This window comes from Urocitellus parryii, chromosome 1, assembly GCF_045843805.1.
Source record: "Urocitellus parryii isolate mUroPar1 chromosome 1, mUroPar1.hap1, whole genome shotgun sequence".
NCBI classification, from domain to species: domain Eukaryota; kingdom Metazoa; phylum Chordata; class Mammalia; order Rodentia; family Sciuridae; genus Urocitellus; species Urocitellus parryii.
In genome coordinates, this window is record NC_135531.1 from 57,639,071 (window position 1) to 57,649,374 (window position 10,304).

The 10,304-nt window shown below is 40.0% G+C and overlaps 1 pseudogene; it reads right to left on the reverse strand.

Moving 5' to 3' along the window:
• Positions 1–7,590: 7,590 nt before the first annotated feature.
• LOC144253640 (DCN1-like protein 5) lies at positions 7,591–9,446 on the reverse strand (annotated as a pseudogene).
• Positions 9,447–10,304: the final 858 nt, after the last annotated feature.

Genomic DNA, 10,304 nt, shown 5'->3' on the forward strand with positions numbered 1-10,304 from the left:
TCTTCCTGGTCTGGGAATGTTCTGCAGCCTGCATTTTATAATTATTCTTTGTAAAGTATTTATTGACTCTAGACTCTTAAGTTACTTAGAGATGAGACTAAGAACTTGGAGTCGTAAATTATAGGTGGGTATTAGATAATATTAATAATGAAAAAGCTACCGAAAAATATCTATATTATGTGAATAATCTACTGTAGTATGTGTACTTCAAAACCAGTGTTGCTGCTATTTTAAATGTTTTACTTATTTTAAATGAAAAAAAATATATATATATATATACATATTTAAATTTTGAAGATTTCTCTTGCCTTCCAGAATGTAAAGATATACTTACCTATCCATGTTTTGACATAGTTCATGGGGAATAAAAATGACAATCTGTTTAGGGAATATAAAGTGATTGTATCCTTATGTATGTTACAACTGCTTTTTTGTGTGTGTATGATGAAATAAGAGTTTTGATTTTTAAAGTTTTTTTTTTTATAAATTGGTCTCTAAATTTCCTTTGTTGTTGTTGTTTGTCATTTTAGAAATAAATTTCCCATTGTATAAGTTTTAAATTGATTGGTGTTTCATTTTTGTATTATTCTGGAGTGGGTATTAATTTTCTGGTATCGTCAAACAAATGCCTGGAATTTATGTGCTTTCCCTTCACTGGTTATACTGGTTCCCCACAAATTCTTTCAGTTTATGGCACTTACCCAATATTTGAAGAGTAGAGTTCGTGGGTACAGCGTAAAAGAAGTTCAGCATGTGTATCACACACAGAATATAGGTACAGGAACTTAAGTTGTTTAATTTGGCAAAGTCTCCAAGAATCTTCCAAGGTTAACCTGTCTTCATTCTGCAGATTGATTTCTCCTCTAAGATTAACCATGTAGGTAGATATTCTTGTTTGCTCTATTACTTTACAGAAGTTAATTCTCAGTAGAATAATTGAATATTATTTCTGCAACTTTAATCCCTGGCAAATCAAGACTTTCTGTCTTGGAAGGATTCCTGCCTTGATGATAATAAGCACATAGATATTTATGGGAATATATATTGTATATATTCGTAGACAACATGGATACCCCTGTGTCAGTGTCCTCAGTGTCCTCAGTGTCCCCAGCTTGGCTGGTGGGGAAATATCCTTCCTAAAGCCATAATAGTCACCCACCCTCCTGGGACACATATGCAAGGAGTGTGGGTGCCATACTCACAGATCAGTCCATCTCAAGGTTAAGACTATTTTAGGCGTCTTCAACATAATAAAAATTAACATTTACTCAGCCTAAAATTAATTCTAGCTCTTGCCAAGTTGAACAATCATGCAAATTCACAGGAATTTCAGGAAGCATTTGACCTTCTTTCGGTGGTTGTGATGGAGGTGGGGTGGGTACACGGCAACACATTAAAGACCAACAGATTTAATTCCTACATAGGAAATTCTGTAATTTTTGTTCTCATTGCTGTCTGAAAATCTACATCTAACTTAGGACAACCGGCTTATAGTTTCATTACACTGATTATGAGGAATCCCTGGCAAGAGAAAATGAAAAGAGGATTGTAAATTTGTTCCCACTACTGGAAAGATATTCCTATGTTAATAAATAACAGCTTGCCCGGCACAGTGGCTTGCTTACACCTGTAATCCCAGTTGCTCCAGAGACGGAGGAAGGAGGATCACAAATTCAAAGCCAGCCTTAGCAACAGTGAGGTACTAATCAACTCAGTGAGGCCCTGTCTCTAAATAAAATATAAAATAGGGCTGGAAATGTGACTCAGTGTTCAAGTGCCCCTGAGTTCAATCCCCAGTACCAAAAATAAATAAATAACAGCTTAAGTGTTCCTTCAGAGACATGATCAGAGTGGTAACTCACACTGGCAGGTGAACCCCACAGAAAAATCATTTGCCTGACCTCAACTATGGTTTTCCGGTAGAGCACCAAAATCTTCCTTCTGGAGGCATCTGAGATTAAATCATGCAAAAGACAAAAAGCCAGAAAAGAATCTGAGGAAAAATAATGGTTGTTAGCCTATGTAAACTTATTTTACTATTATTGCTGTTACTTCCTATAGAATAATAAAGGAAATTAAGCAGAAACAGTGTACAATTCTAGCATGCTGATAAAACCCATTACAGTTCTCTGAATGTTCTAATCTTATGCATGTACACAGACACGTTTGGTCTCTCTTTCCACTGCCAATGTATTTGCAATCACGTTTCTAAGTTTCTGCATGCTCTTTATGGCTCTGTAATGATCATCCCATAATTCACTCAGCCTTTCCTTTATTGTAGGAAAGGATTGTAAACTATGTAATTTGTTTGTTTGTTTGCTGTCATAAATAACAGTGGTATAAACAGCTTTGCACAGACAGCATGTCCTACAATCCTAAGGAAAATGTTCCTTTTTATTTATTGCTTTTCATTTATATTACAAATCACCTTCTCTAAGAACTCTATAGGATATTTGGTTGATGTATATCAACCACAGCTTCTACTTATGTGAAACAATTTGTGTTTATTTATTCTGATAAATAGCCATTCTGAACCTCAAAGTAAGCAAAGACTTTTGCCTAAAGCAAGGATATAGACTTCCACCTAGTAGACCAAAGATAGTATTCTTTTCTTTTTTTTATTATTATTATTATTAGTGGGGTTTTTTTTCCAAAGATGGTATTTTTAATGCCTGGCTAATAAAGAGCTATTTTGGAATAATGTTCTCCAAGGTTTAATTTTAATGATTGACTTCATTCCAGGAAGAATCTAGAGGCTGCTAGATCCTTCTAGTATCCATTCTTCCTAGCTTCCCAGTTTTATTCTGAGCAACGATATGACCAAGTGTTAGATTCCAGCTCCTTTTCATCTAAGGGTGGCAGAGGAGTTGTAAGCAGGTCACTGGGCATCTGACCAGGCATATGGAAGGTGGCTTACCTGGTTTGCTTTCCCTTACCTCCTTGACTTTCCCCTGATGCCTGGAACATTTGTAATAGCTGATATTGCAGCTGTCATTTAAAAATCATAAGCATGGAAGTTTTATGTCAGGGATACAGTAAAAATATGACTTTTGAACCATCCAAGGCTATCTACCTCCAGTCTTTGTGATGAAAGAAAAAACTTGATATGTACTTTAAGCTACTTTTATCACAGGTTTCTATTACAGCTGAAACTGATACCTGACTTATGCAATGTAGTCAACAGGATGCTGGCTCACATAGAACTTCCTAAGACAGTGGCCTTCAAACTTTAGTCTGCATCAGAATCACCTAGAGGGTGGAGTCTGAATTATAACCACTATGAGATCATCATACCTAACAAAAATGACAATTCTTTAATATCACTGTGTCCAGCTTCAAAATGTGGATCAAATGTACATCAGATATGTTTTTTGTGTTCACAGTTGTTTTTTATTTATTTTATTTGTTTTGCTTTATTTTGTTTTGTTTCAAAATGGGGTCTCACTATGTTGCCCAAGCTAGCCTCCAACTTGTGATCTTTCTGCCTCAGCCTCCTGCATAGTCAGGATTAGTCACATGCTGTGGTGCCTGGCACCAGCATCCAAAAATACATGGTTTTGCTTTATTTTACTTTTTAAATGTTCTTACTCTCATTTAGCTTTTGTCACTTAGAAGGGAAAAACATCCCTCAATGTAAAAGTCAGACAAATTGGGCCCTAGCTCTTTATGCTATATGATATGCATATCACATTCAACAACATATATATGTATATTTATATGAATATATAGTGTGAATATATATATATGTATATATACATACTACATGAATACACCTGTGTTAGACATTACACTCTGTTTCACATGCTTTCTTCATTCACCCTTGTGAGGTGATAACCCCATCCTTATTTTGTAGATGAGGAAGTTTCCCAAGGAGCTCAGCCAATTTGCCCAAGGTCACCAGATAGTAAGTAGCAGAACCGGAATTGGAATGAGGTCATTTGGTGGAGGTGGGAAAGAGGGTCAAAAACATCCTATCCTTAGCAACAAAGTACTAAGATCTGTAGGGAAGAAAGCAACCAGAACTTATAGAGGTACATGGTAAGCCAGGGTTGAGGGACTGTATCCATGTGACTCTGGGGAAGTCAGTATTTAGGACCACCTGTTGTACTTCTTCTCTCTGCCTGAGACATTCCTGTCCAAGTCCACTAGGCCTCACTGTCATGCTCTTCTTTCTCCCAAGCTGGCTAGATCTCCTGTTTTCCTTCCACTTCCTTAACCCTGATATTCATTCCACTTGACCTCTTGCTTTAATTCTTGTTTGCCTGCTTCAAACTGCCAATCTTGGTGGTGGTTCAAGTATAGCATTTTTGACTCTATTCTGAACTTTGAAGCTCATGATCCCAGTACTGGTGTTTCAAAACCCTTTCCCGGTTAGATCTAATTCTCTCCATGGGAGACACATTACCATGGGAGATCACAGTGGACCCCGGCTTTGCAGGCCTGGGGGAACTTTTGACTGATTGACTGACACCTTATAGTCCACAGGATGCTGGCTCACAGAGCACTTCCTTGGGAGCCATCTGCTTCACGGGACAACTGTGATTGGAGGTATAGGAAGACCATCTGGTCAATGCTTCCAATCCTTCATGTGCACAGAAGTCAACTGTGGATGTTGTTATACTTCAAATTCTGATTGAGCAGATCTGGGAAGGGCCTAAGCTGCTTTTCTAATAAGCTTAGAGAAGGTGCCAGTGTAGGGACTATGAATTAGAAAAATGAGATGGTGGTTCTCAGCACCAGCTACACATTTGATCCCCTAGGGTGCTTTAATTAAGGTAGACCTGGGTACAAGGAGTTGTAGCAGCTCCCCTGGGGATGCTAATGAACAATCAGAGCTGAAAACTGCCATGTTGGAGACGGGCAGAAACAGGAACTTGGCTGCCAGTTGGCTAAATCCCTGGCCAAGTGGAAGGTGTAGCGTGGCCATGGGGAAGTGGAAGTCCTGGCTCCCACTCCTCTTTGTTTCTGTGTGTAACCCTGCCTTTCCTCACTGTCCCTCACTTTTTCTCTCTCTCTTTCTGTATCTCCCCTGCCCACCCACCCCTTTCCTATCTTGTCTTCCAAACAAGAAAAGTTGAGCAAACTGAAAATTGACAGCTCTGAAAATTGAAGTCACAGGACAAACTGCCACTGTGAAAACTGGAAAAAGACAGGCAAATACAGAGAATCACCACTTCCCAGGAGTAGAATGGAAGCCCATATATGCGGGGGCAAGTAGGAACACTTAAGCTGAAGTTGACAGATGGCTGAAGGCATGGTGTGAGTGAAAGGGAGAGGTAAAAATTCCTGGGAGCTCAGACTGGAGCCCCCACATATTTATTGTTATCAGCAAAGAGCCCCACCAGGTTTTCAGAGTGAATCTTGGAGAAAATCCTACAGTGCTTCCAATAGAAGGAGAGGTGGAGGTAAGGCCTGGCTTCTAGGAAATAACTCTGAAATAGATGTTGGATTCAAAAACAACCTTGAAAATGTGCAAGTGTGTCATTCAGCACCCTGTCATTGAAGAGTTGTCACATGCTAGGCACCACGCAAGGTGCTGGGGATTGAGCAAGGCGAGGCGTTAAGTGCCAGCACCTTCTCCTCCAGGTCTAGGAGTGTGATGGATGGCAAAGGTCTAGGGTAGGGGTGTTTCTCCCCCCTCCCCCCATTTTATTTTCCCTCCTGGAAACCTAATAAACCCCAGAGGCCCCTACCTTTTGGATTGTAAATACTAACTCTAGGAATCTAACTACTCTCCTTTTGAAGTGTAAATACCCCTGTTGAAGCCCAAGGCTAGAGATTTATCTCAGGCCCTGTGAGGAGAGCCAGTTCTTCCCCTTATCATGCTCTGCTTCTGTAAACTTGCTTCCTGCTAGTAACCCAGTGCACAGCCTTCTATCAGGTAGACTAGAAATTGATGGCACCAGATGGTAAATGTTGTGGGAAACTGGAGATGGGGGCTTAGAATGTGGGGCTTGATCTCCTCTGATGTGAAATAAAATTTGAGTACTCCCACTCTCCACATGCGTGTGTGTGGAGTCCCATTTGATGCTTCTTGATCTGATTCCTGAAAGAACAGGAAATGCAAATAAACAAATAACTGTGCCAGGGGCTGATGGCTACTGCCCCTCACAGCTATGGCTTCTCCTTCCACAGTACCAGCACTCTCCTCTTAAGCTGAACCTACTCTTCCCAGGATAAAGATTATGACTCTGTCTTTCTTGCAAGGTAGGTGTACTCATGTGATAAAGCACTGGCCAACAAGATGTAGTAGAAGTTTTATGTGCAACTTTCTGAGAAATGACCTTAGAATGAGGGACATAACCTCTGGTCTTTGCAAATGTAGTGAAGTTAAGAACTTAGATGAGATCCTCCATCACATGAAGGGTAACAGCTCTCTTTTTCCTTTTCTCCTTTCTCCCAACTGGAAAGCAGATGGAATAGCTGGACCAAAGAAGGCATCTTGGAAAATGAAGCAGAAGTCCCAACCATCAGCCGGAATGCCTGATGAATTTAGAGTTGTCATACCAGCCTACATATATTAACTTCAGGGAAAAATAATTTCTAACTCAGTGGAGCCTTGGCTATTTTGGGATTTCAGTCTCTTATAGCAGAATCTTTTATTAACAAATATGCTTACTAACCGCAGTAAAGTTGTTTTCTTCTTACGCCACTCATAAACATTTGAAACATAAAGCAATGCCTTAGACATGTTCTGTTTTAGTGTCATCCTTAAAATAGTCAGAAAGACCCTGTGTGATCTGACCCCTGCCTCCCTGTCCAGTTTCATTTTTTTTTCTTCCCCTCACAAATCTGAATCTTTATTGTTCTGAAATAATGTTAAAAACATAACTTGATGGGCTGGGGTTATGGCTTTGTGGTAAAGCACTTGCCTAGTGTGTGTGAGGCACCGGGTTCAACCCTCAGCACCACATAAAAATTAGTAAATAAGCAAAATAAAGGTATATAAAAAAAACTTGAAACAAAAATGTCAATATTCAGTCTCAGAAGAGGTGTGGCACAATGCCCTTCGCCTATAACAAGGAGACTTCCTTTAAAAAATGTGGGGATGGGGGCGAGGGTGGTGCAGTACTATAGAAGTCCTTCATATGAATGAAAATGCACCCTTTGGATTTTTTTCCCCACATCTCACTAGTTTGTGTTGAGAGCCACAGTCGAAGGGGCCCCAGCAAACTTCCAGCTGCCAGCAAACTTCCAGCTGCCAGCTGATGATTGGCTCACAGCGGCCCCAGCAACTTCTAGCTGCCAACTGATTGGCTCCTCTGTGGTGATGCTCATTGGGCTGTTTCCCTGCCCTTTCAGACCACAGAGCTGCTCATTGGGGGACTTTTTTGGCTCCGCCCATGCGACCCAGCCAATCGGCCTCAAGAGCAGGAGGAGTGGGGGAGGTTGAGAGGCTTGTGGGAAGCCAGTGGTGGCAGTTGGGCTCTGAAGGTTTTCCTGAGGAGCTGTTTTGTTTGGAGTGTGTGGTTCTAAAAATAAAGTTTGTTTCTTTTGACAAGTGGCTCCTGAATTGTGCCCAGCCAGATTGCAGCAGTTTGTATACATGAGGGAATCAAAAAGTTTGTATTTTCTTTACAATAGTTCTTGCTATGATGTTTGATGGACTTTTTGTCACTCAACAAATTCATCAAGAATGGGTCAAACACTAAGATGGGCATGAACTGTTCTGCTGAATTCTAATACATTGTATCATTGACCTTTGTTCATAACAGATACTTTGATTGTCCAGGTACTGATAAAATATTGAAAAATGTGACCAGGTCCTCCCAAGCAGAAGAGTTAATATAGATTTAGCAGTATCAATATCGAGTCTTCTCTGATTTTTATCCCTTGCAAAATCAAAGACATATCTGTATATATTCTTTTTTTATTAGTATCCTTTTCTTTAAAAAAAATTTTTTTTATTTGTTTTAATTGGTTATACTTGACAAAATGCATTTGTGTATTTTGATATATCATACATAGATGGGATATAATTTCTCATTTTTCTGAGTGTATATGTTGTAGAATCACTTTGGTCATGCAGTCACACATATATACATAAAGCAATAATGTCTGTTTCATTCTCCTATCCTTCCTATTCCCACATCCCCTCCCCTTTCCTCCCTTCACTTCTCTCTACCTAATCTAAGGTAACTCAATTCTCTAGTGCCCCCCACCCTTATTGTGAATTAGCATCCATATATTAGAGAAAACATTCAGCCTTTGGTTTTTTGGGGATTTGGTTTATTTCACTTAGCATTATATTCTCCAACTTCATCCATTTATTGGCAAATGCCATAATTTCATTCTTCTTTAAAGTTGAATAATATCCCATTGAATATATATATACCACATTTTCTTTACCCATTCCTCTATTGAAGGACACCTAGGTTGGTTCCATAGTTTAGCTATTGTGAATTGAGCTGATATAAACATTGGTGTGGCTGTGTCACTGTAGTATGCTGATTTTAAGTCCTTTGGTGTAAACTGAGGAGTGGGATAGCTGGGTGAATGATGGTTCCATTCCAAGTTTTCTGAGGAATCGCCATACTGCGTATCATAATGGTTGTACCAATTTGCAGTCCCACCAGCAATGTATGAGTGTACATTTTTCCCCACATCCTCGCCAATATAAATTGTTGCTTGTATTCTTGATGGTTGCCATTCTGACTGGAGTGAGATGAAATCTAAGGGTAGTTTTGATTTGCATTTCTCTAATTGCTAGAGATGTTAAACATTTTTTCATATATTTGTTGATCGGTTCTTCTGTGAAGTGTCTGTTCAGTTCCTTAGCCCATTTATTAATTGGGTTATTTGGGGGTTTTTTTGTATTAATTTTTTTTGAGTTCTTTATATAACCTAGTAATTAATGCTTTATTGAAGGTGCATGTGGTAAAGATTTTCTCCCAATCTGTAGGCTCGCTCCCTCACATTATTGATTGTTTCCTTTGTTAAGAGGAATATTTTTAATTTGAAAAAAGATAGCCTATTCAACAAATAGGGCCGGCAAAACTGGAAATCCATAGATAACAAAATGAAATTAAACCCCTGTCTTTCACCCTGCACTAAAATCAACTCAATGTGGATCAAAGACTTAGACACTAGAACAGAGACCCTGCACCTAACAGAAGAAAAAGTAAGCCCAAATCTTTACCGTGTTGCCTAGGATCTGGCTTCCTTAATAAGACTTCTAAAGCACAAGAAGTAAAATCAAGAATCAATAAATGGGATATTTATTGATTTATTTCTTAAGTGATGAAATATCATTCAGCTGTGAGCGCAAAAAATCAAATTTGTTCTGTAACTTTCTGTGCAGCCACACTGTAATGAACTCATTCCTTTTAACCAATCATGCTTGGTTAAAAAAAAAATCCCATGCTCTCAGCCTCCAATTCCTTTGCTAAAACTAATATGATAATATTTTCAGGTTCTACATCAATGTCTTCAGAAAATTTTTCCATTCCTTCTGGCCCTACAACTTCATCTGGACTTGCATACTCATAAAACCAAGCCAGGCACTTCTTGCTTGAAAAATGTGTCCCTCCTCTGTTTAGTCAGCAGGGGGTTGGAATCCACAATAGCTGGAGAGTGTACACTTTGGGGGCCTCTGTCTTCTGCTACAGCCACTGCCACTGCCACCCCAGAGGATTTTCTCTTCTTCACTGGGATCTTCTGTCCTCCCTGGTAGGGTGGGCTGGGGCTGCCTGGGAAGGGGATCGCTGTCCACTGGAGGCCCCTCAGTGCTGGCACCCAGTTCCCAGAGACAGCAGCCACCTGAGGGCCAGCCCTCACGGGTGTCCTCCTCGTCTCTCTTGAGTGAGGACAAAGGTAGCTCCTAGCTCCTCACCAGGAGGAAATCCAGTTTTACGTTAAGCTACCCTTTCTCACATTGGTGCTCTTGGTGTACTGCAGCCTCCTGCATGCATTCTCTCATCTCACAAACACCCGTGAGGGCCTACTATGTGCTAGACACTGAGCATATAGCAGCAGAAGTCAGTCATCGAAACTACCCTTAAAGCCAGGCTTTTCTGTTCCTTTTATGAGTCAATTTATTTGCCAACTCAGGGCCTTTGGCCCTGTGTCCTCCCTGTCTAGGGCAGCCCTGTTCAACAGAAACTTCTGTCACAGTAGAAATGTTCTATACTTATTCTGGATAATATGGCAGCCCTGAGCCATGTACTCATGAGTACTTGAAATGTGGCTAGTGTGACTAAGCAATGAATTTTCATTTCATTCCATTTTAATTAATTGGCCACATGTGGTGGTGCTCTACTCCCTACTCGAATGGCCCACTCCTTGAGGTGGTTGTAGAATGTCCC